We start from the raw sequence: 15,092 nt of genomic DNA, 5'->3' as shown, positions 1-15,092 counted from the left end.
CAAATTTTACTAATTAATTTATTCCATATCCACATACCATATTCTAATTGTCATGAAAGGAAAATAATGGATAATTTTTTCTAAAGAGCCCCTTAAAATATTGAGCAAAGATGTCAAATTAATTTTAGTCAGATCGAGTGCAGTTATTGACATTTGCAATCAGGTATTATTCAGGCTACAATGTACTTAATCGTTTCTGTCTATTTTTGCCCCAGATCCCTTGACATCAACACCTATTGCAGGGATCCACTCTCTGACCTAAATCATTGTTTATAACCTGTGTATGTGGTGAGAAGGGGACTCCTGTGGTCAGACAACCCAAAGCCAGGCCTCATGCTCAGGTGATGAAGATCCTATGATTCAAGAGGGTGATGGAGACAGTCAGCCTCAGCCATGGCAGCCATCTTTTTACACACACAGACTGGTACACTCTGAGACCAGGAACAGGGCCAGTCTCTCCCCTGATCGCCACTTACCTGTATCCCAACCCTTTGCTCTCCATCACCGACCTACTGCTTTGTGAATGAGGCTGATGATTCAGCCTGTCCCTGTCCGCAGCCTGGGTTCTTCCCTAACCCTGTCCCTGTCCGCAGCCTGGGTTCTTCCCTGACCCTGTCCCTGTCCGCAGCCTGGGTTCTTCCCTAACCCTGTCCCTGTCCGCAGCCTGGGTTCTTCCCTGACCCTGTCCCTGTCCGCAGCCTGGGTTCTTCCCTAACCCTGTCCCTGTCCGCAGCCTGGGTTCTTCCCTCACCCTGTCCCTGTCCGCAGCCTGGGTTCATCCCTGACCCTGTCCCTGTCCGCAGCCTGGGTTCTTCCCTAACCCTGTCCCTGTCCGCAGCCTGGGTTCTTCCCTGACCCTGTCCCTGTCCGCAGCCTGGGTTCTTCCCTAACCCTGTCCCTGTCCGCAGCCTGGGTTCTTCCCTGACCCTGTCCCTGTCCGTGCACCAGCCTGCGGGGACCATGGAGCTGCTGTGGGTGCTGTGTTTGTCCATGCTGATGCCTCCAGCGGTGGTGGTGGAGGCCATCCCCATGGAGTCTGCAGCCGGGAGCCACAGCATGTTCACCTGTGAACCTATCACCCTGCGTCTGTGTCAGGGGCTGCCCTATAACTCCACCTTCATGCCCAACCACCTCAACCACTACGACCAGCAGACCGCCGCGCTCGCTATGGAGGTAAACACTGACTCGCTGTTTTTCATCTCTCTCTCCCTCTCTGTCTCTGTCTCTGTCTCTGTCTCTCTCTCTCTCTCTCTCTCTCTCACTCTCTCTGTCTCTGTCTCTCTCTCTCTAATTTCAGGCATTTAGTTGGGATAGTAAGATTATTGCTGCTGGGGTTTATCAAGTGCTTGAGGAGTCCTGTGTGTCTGGCTGAAGAGACTGTAACTGTACTGTCCTTATCTGTGCCAGACTCAGTGGTCTGTCTGTCTGCCCCATGGACATGGTAACAGTAGCAGACAGTGCTGGCATGGGTAACCATTGTTGATAATGTCAAAGCGGTAGCCTACGTTCAGTCGACTCCTCTAACCCAGGGCACTGAGAACGTATTACCAAAACATTATGGGATGAATTCACTTTTAACATTTCTTTTGAGACCATTTTTAAAACCATCAACTATTAAGTGAGGCTGTGAAGTGAATTGCGTGCTGGTCTAGCAGTCTGCTGCAGATTTAAATGGTTCCTCTTAGCAACCTGCTGTTTCTGTTGTGACAGACAGGCCAACAGCAACCTGCTGTTTCTGTTGTGACAGACAGGCCAACAGCAACCTGCTGTTTCTGTTGTGACAGACAGGCAAACAGCATCCTGCTGTTTCTGTTGTGACAGACAGGCCAACAGCATCCTGCTGTTTCTGTTGTGACAGACAGGCCAACAGCATCCTGCTGTTTCTGTTGTGACAGACAGGCCAACAGCATCCTGCTGTTTCTGTTGTGACAGACAGGCCAACAGCATCCTGCTGTTTCTGTTGTGACAGACAGGCCAACAGCAACCTGCTGTTTCTGTTGTGACAGACAGGCCAACAGCAACCTGCTGTTTCTGTTGTGACAGACAGGCAAACAGCATCCTGCTGTTTCTGTTGTGACAGACAGGCCAACAGCATCCTGCTGTTTCTGTTGTGACAGACAGGCCAACAGCATCCTGCTGTTTCTGTTGTGACAGACAGGCCAACAGCAACCTGCTGTTTCTGTTGTGACAGACAGGCCAACAGCAACCTGCTGTTTCTGTTGTGACAGACAGGCCAACAGCATCCTGCTGTTTCTGTTGTGACAGACAGGCCAACAGCATCTTGCTGTTTCTGTTGTGACAGACAGGCCAACAGCAACCTGCTGTTTCTGTTGTGACAGACAGGCCAACAGCATCCTGCTGTTTCTGTTGTGACAGACAGGCCAACAGCAACCTGCTGTTTCTGTTGTGACAGACAGGCCAACAGCAACCTGCTGTTTCTGTTGTGACAGACAGGCCAACAGCAACCTGCTATTTCTGTTTAGACAGACAGGCCAACAGCATCAGAGACGATTTCAAGTCATATCTGCTTTAAAGACTATAAACCCCACTTTATGTATCCGGCTTCCTTGCCTTACTATCCCCCCATCCATCATCTATCCATCCATCCATCCATCTGATCCATTCATCTGATCCATCTGATCCATCCATCCATTCCCCATCTAATCCATCCATCCATCTGATCCCTCCATCCCCCCATCTGATCCCTCCATCCATTCCCCATCTAATCCATCCATCCATCTGATCCCTCCATCCCCCCATCTGATCCATCCATCCATTCCCCATCTAATCCATCCATCCATCTGATCCCTCCATCCCGCCATCTGATCCATCCATCCATTCCCCATCTAATCCATCCATCCATCTGATCCCTCCATCCCCCCATCTGATCCATCCATCCATTCCCCATCTAATCCATCCATCCATCTGATCCCTCCATCCCCCCATCTGATCCATCCATCCATTCCCCATCTAATCCATCCATCCATCTGATCCCTCCATCCCCCCATCTGATCCATCCATCCATTCCCCATCTAATCCATCCATCCATCTGATCCCTCCATCCCCCCATCTGATCCATCCATCCATTCCCCATCTAATCCATCCATCCATCTGATCCCTCCATCCCCCCATCTGATCCATCCATCCATTCCCCATCTAATCCATCCATCCATCTGATCCCTCCATCCCCCCATCTGATCCATCCATCCATTCCCCATCTAATCCATCCATCCATCTGATCCCTCCATCCCCCCATCTGATCCATCCATCCATTCCCCATCTAATCCATCCATCCATCTGATCCCTCCATCCCCCCATCTGATCCATCCATCCATTCCCCATCTAATCCATCCATCCATCTGATCCCTCCATCCCCCCATCTGATCCATCCATCCATTCCCCATCTAATCATCCATCCATCTGATCCCTCCATCCCCCCATCTGATCCATCCATCCATTCCCCATCTAATCCATCCATCCATCTGATCCCTCCATCCCCCCATCTGATCCATCCATCCATTCCCCATCTAATCCATCCATCCATCTGATCCCTCCATCCCCCCATCTGATCCATCCATCCATTCCCCATCTAATCCATCCATCCATCTGATCCCTCCATCCCCCCATCTGATCCATCCATCCATTCCCCATCTAATCCATCCATCCATCTGATCCCTCCATCCCCCCATCTGATCCATCCATCCATTCCCCATCTAATCCATCCATCCATCTGATCCCTCCATCCCCCCATCTGATCCATCCATCCATTCCCCATCTAATCCATCCATCCATCTGATCCCTCCATCCATCCATCCATCCATTCCCCATCTAATCCATCCATCCATCATCCATCCATCTGATCCATCCATCCATTCCCCATCTAATCCCTCATCATCCCCCATCTGATCCATCCATCCATTCCCCATCTAATCCATCCATCCATCTAATCCCTCCATCCCCCCATCTGATCCATCCATCCATTCCCCATCTAATCCATCCATCCATCTGATCCCTCCATCCCCCCATCTGATCCATCCATCCATTCCCCATCTAATCCATCCATCCATCTGATCCCTCCATCCCCCCATCTGATCCATCCATCCATTCCCCATCTAATCCATCCATCCATCTAATCCCTCCATCCATCTGATCCATACATCCATTCCCCATCTAATCCATCCATCCATCTGATCCCTCCATCATCATCCATCCATCCATTCCCCATCTAATCCATCCATCCATCTGATCCCTCCATCCCCCCATCTGATCCATCCATCCATTCCCCATCTAATCCATCCATCCATCTGATCCCTCCATCCCCCCATCTGATCCATCCATCCATTCCCCATCTAATCCATCCATCCATCTGATCCCTCCATCCCCCCATCTGATCCCTCCATCTGATCCCTCCATCCCCCCATCTGATCCATCCATCCATTCCCCATCTAATCCATCCATCCATCTGATCCCTCCATCCCTCCATCTGATCCATCCATACACCCCCCCATCCATCAATCTATCCATCTGATCCATCTATCCACCCATACGTCCATCGATCTGATCCATCCATACATCTGTTCTTATTCTACAGAGAGAGAGAGAGAGAGAGAGAGAGAGAGAGAGAGAGAGAGAGAGAGAGAGAGAGAGAGAGAGAGAGAGAGAGAGAGAGAGAGAGAGAGAGAGAGAGAGAGAGAGAGAGAGAGAGAGAGAGAGAGAGAGAGAGAGAGAGAGAGAACGCTTATGTAACTACCCTCTGCTCTAAATGTGCCCTAGTCTGGAAAGAAACCCCTCTGAAGTGGTATTTCTTTAAAAACCTTCATGGCTGGGACATTAGTACCATCACTTACTAGCACTTGTCTCTGGAGGAGAACACTCAGCGTCTACAGCCCCCAACCCTCATTTAATAAACCATCCTCAAATATAGTGTCTTTCATTTTGCCTTTCGGTTTTTGGCTCTTCGGTAGCTGATCATTTTGGACCAAAAGGTATCTCTCAAAATAAACTGCCTGACTGTCTGTCTGTCTGTGTCTCTGTCTCTGTCTCTGTCTGGTAGATAGATCTGACTGTCATGGGTAGAACAGAGAAAGGAGATCGATAACATACTGATGTAAACATGCATTCTAAAAAAATGTTGGGTTAAAAACAACCCAATTTGGGTTATTGGGTAACCCAGCGCTGGGTAAATATTGGCCAGAACACATGCGTAAATAACCCAACATGTTGTTTGGATTACTCAACATAGGTTACTTTAACCATCAGTTGTGTTTTTATTCACTTTCATGTGGGGCTGACCCAGCATCTGGGTCTTTTTAGATGTAATCCACAGGTTATTTCCAGGAGGCATGTTCTATTAGAGGCGTGGCTTTCAGATCACTTATTTTGGTAACATGTCAGAGTTCATAATGTTATGTTTGTCCACTGCAAATTTACATCTTCCTTGATTATTTTTGCAAGTTACATATTTTAATATAAAATGAATATAATTATTATTTACATATTGTAACAAAGTGGTAACTATCCCAATATTGGGATATATATAGGCTCTTGGGGAAAGGGGGAGACCTAGTCAGTCGTCCTACTGAATGCCTTCAACTGAGATGTGTCTTCCGCATTTAACCCAGCCCCTCTGAATCAGAGAGGTGCAGGGGGTTGCCTTAATCGACATCCACGGTGCCCGGGGAACAGTGGGTTAACTGCCTTGTTCAGGGGCAGAATTACAGATTTTTACCTTGTCAGCTGTGGGATTCGATCCAGCAACCTTTTGGTTACTGGCCCACCGCTCTAACCACTAGGCCCCAACTCATACACTTGTGTAAGACTCATTAAAGCTACAAAAGTTTCAGTGTTCAACCTTTACATGTGATATAGTCTCTCTAGTCACCCCCAAAACCAATTCTTTCTTTGGCCGCCTCTCCTTCCAGTTCTCTGCTGCCAATGACTGGAACGAACTACAAAAATCTCTGAAACTGGAAACACTTATCTCCCTCACTAGCTTAAGCACCAACTGTCAGAGCACCTCACAGATTACTGCACCTGTACATAGCCCACCTATAATTTAGCCCAAACAACTACCTCTTTCCCTACTGTATTTAATTAATTAATTAATTTTGCTCCTTTGCACCCCCATTATTTTTATTTCTACTTTGCACATTCTCCCATTGCAAATCTACCATTCCAGTGTTTTACTTGCTATATTGTATCTACTTTGCCACCATGGCCTTTTTGCCTTTACCTCCCTTATCTCACCTCATTTGCTCACATCGTATATAGACTTGTTTCTACTGTATTATTGACTGTATGTTTGTTTTACTCCATGTGTAACTCTGTGTCGTTGTATGTGTCGAACTGCTTTGCTTTATCTTGGCCAGGTCGCAATTGTAAATGAGAACTTGTTCTCAACTTGCCTACCTGGTTAAATAAATGTGAAATAAAAAAATAAATAAATATCAATACAACAGAACAGATGAACCGGAATGACATTTACTCTCACAGGTGGCCAAATCAAACTATATGAAAGCCATGCCTCTACTAAGCTGTGTTTCCAGTCTTCTGAGCTGACCTGCTGGGTCATAAGTCAATAACCCAGCATCAACAACCCAACTAAGTGAGCCAATGCCTGCAACCCAGCTGTTGGTGGTATAACCATCTAGTATGGGGGCCATAGGGATGGATGGTGGCTGATTCTAGTTTTCTGTTTGTCTTGTATTGGCTAGCTTTTACCATTAGATTATTGAATGTTTGGTGGAATATACAGTATAGGTGACTGAATATAATACTCTCTGTATTTATGAAACGGTCATGTAGCAATAATGAACAAAAAATGGTTTAATATAATTATTAATTATTTTCATTCCCATTTAATACCCTTAATCTCTTATTTGACATACATTTGTATCCTCTACAGATAAGGTTTACGGTCGCATATAAAAGAGGTACTCCACCCATTCGTTGTGAATCCATGGAAAAGGCTGACTGTGGTCTCTGATGGCCATCAGACAGACATGCACAGTGTGCAAATAGCTAGTAGCTAGCGCGGAATATATGTTCCATGTCATGGTTTGATAAACTCAGCTCAATCTGATCCAAACCCTCAATAAACAGTGTCAAATACACTGCTTAAAATACTGAGCTGAATGGAGTCTCTCTCTCTCTCTCTCTCTCTCTCTCTCTCTCTCTCTCTCTCTCTCTCTCTCTCTCTCTCTCTCTTTTGAGGGCTTTATTGGCATAGGAAACATAGGTTAACATTAACAAAGCAAGTGAACTAGATAATAAACAAAAGTTAAATAAACAATACAAATGTACAGTAAACATTACAATTCCAAAAGAATAAAGACATTACAAATGTCATATTTGAACGTAGGCTACCGCCAAACAACAACTTGTGTGTGTGTGTTTTTTAACAGTTATGTGAAGTACATGGCTGGCTATCTGAAGGAGGAGGTTGCCTATCCCTCTCTCTCCTCTTCCATATCTCAGTCTTTTGTCTGTCACTCCCTCCCCTTCCCCCATTTGAGATACACTGCATGGTTGCCTGGGAAACAGGTCCCAATTGTGTTTTTAACAAAGGAGCAGGCTTTCAGGAGGTGGTCCCCGCTCACTGCCCTCTGACCTCTGCTGAACACACCATGGCCCATCCTTAAACTAGTCCCTCCATCAGCCTAGTCCATGGTGCATCAGCCGTTGCCATGGCAGTTAGGGTAGTAATGTAGAGAATTGAGCAGAGACGGGAAAATAAAGGAAGGAGCAGAGAAGGAGGAAGAGCGAGGGAGAGAGGAGGAAGAGGGGGGAGAGAGGAGGAATAGGGGGGAGAGAGAGAGGAGATAGGGAGAGAGAGAGGAGATGGGGAGAGAGAGAGGAGATAGGGAGAGAGGAGGAAGAGGGGGGGAAAGGGAGAGAGGAGGAAGAGGGGGGGAGAGAGAGGGAGAGAGGAGGAAGAGGGGGGAGAGAGGAAGAAGAGGGGGGAGAGAGAGAGGAGATAGGGAGAGAGGAGGAAGAGCGAGGGATGGAGAGGGAGAGGGGGGAGAGAGAGAGGAGATAGGGAGAGAGGAGGAAGAGGGGGAGAGAGAGGGAGAGAGGAGGAAGAGGGGGAGAGAGAGAGGAGATAGGGAGAGAGGAGGAAGAGGGGGGGGGAGAGAGAGGAGATAGGGAGAGGGAGAGAGGAGAGAGAGGAGGTAGGGAGAGAGGAGAGAGGAGGTAGGGAGAGAGGAGAGAGGAGAGAGAGAGGAGATAGGGAGAGAGGAGGAAGAGGGGGGAGAGAGAGGAGAGGGAGAGAGGAGGGAGGGAGAGAGGAGGAGAGAGAGGAGGGGGGGAGAGAGAGGAGATAGAGAGAGAGGAGGAAGAGGGGGGGAGAGAGCGGTAAGAGGGAGGGAAAGAGAAGGAAGAGGGAGGGCGAGAGAGATGAGAGGATGAAGAGGGAGGGAGAGAGAGAGAGTCTGTCTGTCTGTCTGTGTGTGTCCTTTATCTGTTCGTCCTGTCTGTATGTCTTGTCTCTGTCCTGTCTCTGCCCTGTCTCTGTCTGTCTGTCCTGTATCTGTCTGTCTGTCCTGTCTGTCTGTCTGTGTGTGTCCTTTATCTGTTCGTCCTGTCTGTCTCTGTCTCTGTATGTCTCTGTCTGTCCTGTCTCTGTATGTCCTGTCTGTCTCTGTCTGTCCTGTCTCTGTATGTCCTGTCTGTCTGCCTCTGTCCTGTCTCTGTCCTGTCTGTCCTGTCTCTGTATGTGTTGTCTGTCCTGTCTGTCTCTGTATGTGTTGTCTTTCTCTGTATGTGTTGTCTGTCCTTCCTTGTCTCTGTCTAGTCCTGCATCTGTCTGTCCTGTCTGTCTCTGTCCTGTCTCTGTATGTCTCTGTCAGTCTGTCCTGTCTCTGTCTGTCCTGTAAGAGGAAGAGGGGGGAGAGAGAGAGGAGATAGGGAGAGAGGAGGAAGAGGGGGTAGAGAGAGAGGAGATAGGGAGAGAGGAGGAAGAGGGGGGAGAGATAGGGAGAGAGGAGAGAGGGGGGAGAGAGAGAGGAGATAGGGAGAGAGGAGGAAGAGGAGGGAGAGAGGAGGAAGAGGGGGGAGAGAGAGAGGAGATAGGGAGAGAGGAGGAAGAGAGGGAGAGAGGAGGAGAGGAGAGAGGGAGAGAGGAGGAAGAGGGGGAGAGAGGGGAAGAGAGAGAGAGGAGATAGGGAGAGAGGAGGAAGAGGGGGGGAGAGAGAGGGAGAGAGGAGGAAGAGGGGGGAGAGAGGAGGAGAGGGGGGGGAGAGAGAGGAGAGGAGAGAGGAGAGGGGGGAGAGAGGAGGAAGAGGGGGGAGAGAGAGAGGAGGTAGGGAGAGAGGAGGAAGAGAGGAGGAGAGAGGAGATAGGGAGAGAGAGAGAGGAGAGAGAGAGGAGAGGGAGAGAGGAGGAAGAGGGGAGAGAGAGAGAGAGGGAGAGAGGAGGAAGAGGGGGGGAGAGAGAGAGGAGATAGGGAGAGAGGAGGAAGAGGGGGGAGAGAGAGAGGAAGAGGGGGGAGAGAGAGAGGAGATAGGGAGAGAGGAGGAAGAGGGGGGGAGACAGAGGGAGAGAGGAGGAGAGGGGGGGAGACAGAGGGAGAGAGGAGGAAGAGGGGGGGAGAGAGAGAGAGAGGAGATAGGGAGAGAGGAGGAAGATGGGGGAGAGAGAGAGGAGATAGGGAGAGAGGAGGAAGAGCGAGGGATGGAGAGGGAGAGAGGAGGAAGAGGGGGGGAGAGAGGGGGAGAGAGGAGGAAGAGGGGGGAGAGAGAGAGGAGATAGGGAGAGAGGAGGAAGAGGGGGGGGGAGAGGAGATAGGGAGAGAGGAGGAAGAGGGGGGAGAGAGAGAGGAGATAGGGAGAGAGGAGGAAGAGGTGGGGAGAGAGAGGAGATAGAGAGAGAGGAGGAAGAGGGGAGAGAGAGAGAGGAGATAGGGGGAGAGAGGAGGTAAGAGGGAGGGAAAGAGAAGGAAGAGGGAGGGCGAGAGAGATGACAGGATGAAGAGGGAGGGAGAGAGAGAGAGTCTGTCTGTCTGTCTGTGTGTGTCCTTTATCTGTTCGTCCTGTCTGTATGTCTTGTCTCTGCCCTGTCTCTGCCCTGTCTCTGTCTGTCTGTCCTGTAGTTGTCTGTCTGTCCTGTCTGTCTGTCTGTCCTGTATCTGTCTGTCTGTCCTGTCTGTCTGTGTGTCTGTCTGTCTGTGTGTGTCCTTTATCTGTTCGTCCTGTCTGTCTCTGTCTCTGTATGTCTCTGTCTGTCCTGTCTCTGTATGTCCTGTCTGTCTGGTCTGTCTGTCTCTGTCTGTCCTGTCTCTGTATGTCCTGTCTGTCTGCCTCTGTCCTGTCTCTGTCCTGTCTGTCTGTGTCCTGTCTGTCCTGTCTCTGTATGTGTTGTCTGTCCTGTCTGTCTCTGTATGTGTTGTCTGTCTCTGTATGTGTTGTCTGTCCTGTATCTGTCTGTCCTGCCTGTCTCTGTCTAGTCCTGCATCTGTCTGTCCTGTCTGTCTCTGTCAGTCTGTCCTGTCTCTGTCTGTCCTGTATCTGTATGTCCTGTCTGTCTGGTCTGTCTGTCTCTGTCCTGTCTCTGTCCTGTCTGTCTGTCTGTCCTGTCTGTCTGTGTGTGTCCTGTATCTGTCTGTCTGTCTGTCTGTGTCTGTCCTGTCTCTGTCTCTTTCTGTCCTGTCTCTGTCCTGACTGTCTGTGTGTGTAACACACCATAACAGGACTGGGTTAATGCATGTCACCGGACTGGAGACTGGTACCCTGTTCTATTCTATACAGAGCAGATAAATGTGGATGATGTTTTTGCCTGCTGGCTTGATCTATAAGGTTTGATTAGGAAGAAGATGCCAGGTGTGTCATGTTGGTTTAATGAAAAGGAATGCTGCCGGGTTGGTGGAACAGACAGATTGGTCACTATAAAGGAACTTATTCCCATAGAGATCCTATAATACGCTCTAATGTTTGGATTCAACCCGTATTGCTGAAGTAACGGACTATAGTGCGATTGAAATTTAAAGGCAATGTTCACGCATTCGCAGAGAATGCATTCACGCCATACAGTACATACTGTATGTCTGCTAAATCGGAAATTACATTTTGTTTTGCAGATTTTCCACAAAACTGCCCTAAATCTGTTGTTCTTCCCCCTTTACAGTTCTTCCCCCCTTTCTATTCAGACATTATTTATTTGACAGGTTGATGGATCAGTTCATGATTGATTTGACAGGTTGATGGATATGTTGTTGACAGGTGTGTACGTGAACCAGTCTACTGAAAGACACAGAAACAACAGAATAAACCAGACTAGTACAGATGCAGTAGAAAGTGATCAAGCCTACACAAAATAATGTCCTTTCCCTGGTGATGAGGGCGTATGGCATTTGATATTCCAATTTAATGCAGTAAAATATGTTTTTTCCAGGCGAGTGCGACTTGCTGTGAATCACACAAAACAACGGCATTTCTACACTCAAAAACTTTATGTGAGGGTTGAATTCATTCATTATTTTGTCCAAATGATGTCAGTCATCTCAGATGTCTGTCTGTGCCTCATGTTCCAACAGTCACTGAACCATAATAAAATGACACATCAACGTCACCACCTTTATGTCATGGTGGATAGAAAATCTGAAAGCAGAAATATTGCATTTGATATGTACAAGGCATTTACAAAAGCTGTCTGGATGTAAATGTGATGTGGTTGCTTTGTGTGGGAATCGGCAAGCCAAACAGTGATCCTAATCCCTTTAAATAGAGCCAGGCGTCTGGGAGGCAGCCCAGACTGAACAGAAATGAGATCCTGTCTACTGGAGCTACATTTATACATCATGATGAATGACTGGTGTAATACAGTATGTAGGCTAAGCTATGGTGATGATGAATGACTGGTGGATGTGCCTCCTATCTTAGTCATAGGAAGAGTAGGTTTGTGTGTGTGTGTGTGCAAGCATGAGTGTGTGCGTGTGTGTCTGTTCATATAGGTTAAGTTAATATAGGTTAAGTTAATATAGGTTATTGTCACGCCCTGACCATAGAGAGCTGTTTAGTTTATATAGGTGAAGTTTATAAAGGTTATGTTATTATAGGTTAAGTTAATTAAGGTTAAGTTCATCAAAATTATAGGTTATGTTAATATAGGTTAAATTAATAAAGATTATTGGTTAAGTTAATATAGGTTATTGGTTAAGTTGAAATAGTTTATGTTAATATAGTTTATGTTACTATAGGTGAAGTTGAAATAGGTGAAGTTAAAAACTGAGTTTAAATGTATTTGGCTAAGGTGTATGTATACTTCCGACTTCAACTGTAGGTTCATTTAAAAAATGTTATAGGTTATGTTAATATAGGTTATATTAATATAGGTTATGTTTAGTCACACAACTTCCCGTTGTTTAATAAATCACATTTCTCATGACCCAAAACAATTGTTGTGTCTTTGGCATCATTAAAGTGAAGACTGTTATTTTATTAAATCAATTCTCTGTAAATATAATTACATGATTAAACTAGGAAGTTGGGGCACCAAGGAAAATTACAAAGTTATAATTTTCAGATTACAAAGTTATAATTTTCCTAATATAACTCTTCAGATATTTTAATATCTGATCAATTAGTCTTCTAATTAATGAATTATTCTTTACCTCACGTTATTCTCATTCCAAATGTCGTAAATTGTTGGTTATCTGCACAAACCCAGCCTTTACTATGAATCACCTGTACACCAATTGTCTTAATCATTTATTTACTAACTAACTAAATAAGCACAGAAATGCATAAACAAACAACAGTTATGGTTAAAGGAAATGACAGGGGAGGTTCCCTAGTGGGCTAAGCTGATATGACGGCTTGGTGTACAAAGGGAAGTGGGTGTGGACTGAAGAGGGTGGTGAAAGACAAAAGGAGTCACTACACAGTTGATAATTACATGAATTGAAATGCTAATCCTTTGCACATGAACGCTCACTCTTTCGGGAATTAATTGCAATCAATATATATTTCCGCCCAGTGTGTCATCGTGATCTCTGTTGGAATCGTCTGTCTGTCTGTTGGAGAATTCGTCCGAGCGTCTCTCTCTCTCTGCTTCCCAGAAGATCAAAGTCTTTCGTGGTTAGAATGGATACTTCAGAGTACCATTCAGAAATGTTCTCATAGATAGATGTTTCGGCGGTTGTCAGTCTTCGCATCCCAGGTTGACATCATTTCTAGCTGCAGACTAGTAATTAGTATCTAAGATTTGCTCTTATTCTGTAGGGATGGATAGTCTCAGAGTTGAACCATTTCCAGCCGTGTAGCCCATGCTCCACGTGGTATGGTTAAAAATAGAATAACTTTTCATAATCACAGCACACGCTGTGGGTTTGTTTAGTATGAAGAGAATTTCCTCAGGAGGGGTTTTTATTCATGACAATAGAAAAGGCGGGTCTATAACGCCAGATCATGTCTGTGCTCACGGGGGTGGGCCAATGACTTAGTTAAACTTTAAAGGGAATACAATTCTTTCACATTAAAGGTTTAACTGTCCTGTCCTCTCTAAGGTCACCAAATGAACTCGTCATACCCTCCTTTAAAGAGTTCGCCATGTGAAATTCTTTGTTCTCTCTATGTGTCTCTTTCTGCATGACCAGGGAGAGAGAGTCTCCTCCAGGAATTCACGTCCTGAGATAACTAAACCTGGTGCGGTGCGGTGCGGTGCGGTGCGGTGCGGTGCGGTGCGGTGCGAGAGAGAGAGAGAGAGAGAGAGAGAGAGAGAGAGAGAGAGAGAGAGAGAGAGAGAGAGAGAGAGAGAGAGAGAGAGAGAGAGAGAGAGAGAGAGAGAGAGAGAGAGAGAGAGAGAGAGAGAGAGAGAGAGAGAGAGAGAGAGAGAGAGAGAGAGAGAGAGAGAGATCCATCCATCCATCCATCCATCCATCCATCCATCCGTTGGTGTCAAACGGTCTGTGGTTGTTGTGCTTAACATTTTAACGTTAGCGGTTGATAGCTAATTAACTATCAAATACGTCGTTGGAGGATGAAATTGAGAAATGTATGGCAGTCTTAGTCTTTTCCACAATCTATACCCACAGTCTCTTATACACCCGTTGTCCTTATACATTTAAGATATCCACTGAAAACGAAGCCTGTTCTGTTCTTTCCTGTTCTGATCTTGCCTGTCCTGTTCTGTTCTGACCTATTCTGGCCTGTTCTTACCTGTTCTGTTCTGTTCTGATCTGGCCTGTTGTGTTCTATCCTATTCTAATCTTACCTGTTCTGTTCTGGCCTGTTCTGTTCTATCCTATTCTAATCTTACCTGTTCTGTTCTGGCCTGTTCTGTTCTATCCTATTCTAATCTTACCTGTTCTGTTCTGGCCTGTTCTGTTCTATCCTATTCTAATCTTACCTGTTCTGTTCTGGCCTGTTCTGTTCTATCCTATTCTAATCTTACCTGTTCTGTTCTGGCCTGTTCTGTTCTATCCTATTCTAATCTTACCTGTTCTGTTCTGTTCTATCCTGTTCTGTTCTATCCTATTCTAATCTTACCTGTTCTGTTCTGTTCTATCCTATTCTGATCCTACCTGTTCTGGTATGTTCTGGCCTGTTCTGTTCTGGTATGTTCTGTCCTTTTCTGTTCTATCCTGTTCTGGCCTGTTCTGTTCTGGTATGTTTTGGGCTTTTCTGTTCTGGTATGTTCTGTTCTATCCTATTCTGATCCTACCTGTTCTGTTCTATCCTGTTCTGGCCTGTTCTGTTCTGGTACTGTATGTTCTTGCCTGTTCTGTTCTGGAATGTTCTGGCCTGTTCTGTTCTATCATGTTCTGTTCTGTTCCAATACTCACCACTAGTATTCCCTCTGACTCTTTTAGTGAAATTTGTCTGTCCCCGTCCTCCTCCCCTTCCTTGGGGGCTGGTGGGGGCCCTTTCTTCACTCCCCCTGGGGATTTGCATACTAAAGCCATACCCCACAGCTGCTGCCTAGCTACCGTTCTCTCACAGAGTGCATGGAGGGGGGGGGGGGGGGGGGGTTACCAAGCTTGTCCTACTCCTCCCTCCTCCCTCTGTCTTATTGCACCAGGCGTAGGGAGAAAGGGGGGAGGAGTATCATGAGGATAGGGGGTAGGGTTGTCAAACTATGTCCGACAAGATGTTCCT

General features: G+C 46.7%; 1 pseudogene; it reads left to right on the top strand.

The window, feature by feature from the left end:
- Positions 1–899: 899 nt before the first annotated feature.
- LOC139407327 (frizzled-3-like) overlaps positions 900–15,092 on the top strand; it is a 33,835-nt pseudogene continuing 19,642 nt past the window's right edge.

The sequence above is a fragment of the Oncorhynchus clarkii genome, chromosome 4 (assembly GCF_045791955.1).
Source record: "Oncorhynchus clarkii lewisi isolate Uvic-CL-2024 chromosome 4, UVic_Ocla_1.0, whole genome shotgun sequence".
NCBI classification, from domain to species: domain Eukaryota; kingdom Metazoa; phylum Chordata; class Actinopteri; order Salmoniformes; family Salmonidae; genus Oncorhynchus; species Oncorhynchus clarkii.
The sequence above is the reverse complement of the archived record's forward strand: the minus strand, read 5'-3'. Positions and strand labels throughout refer to the sequence as shown.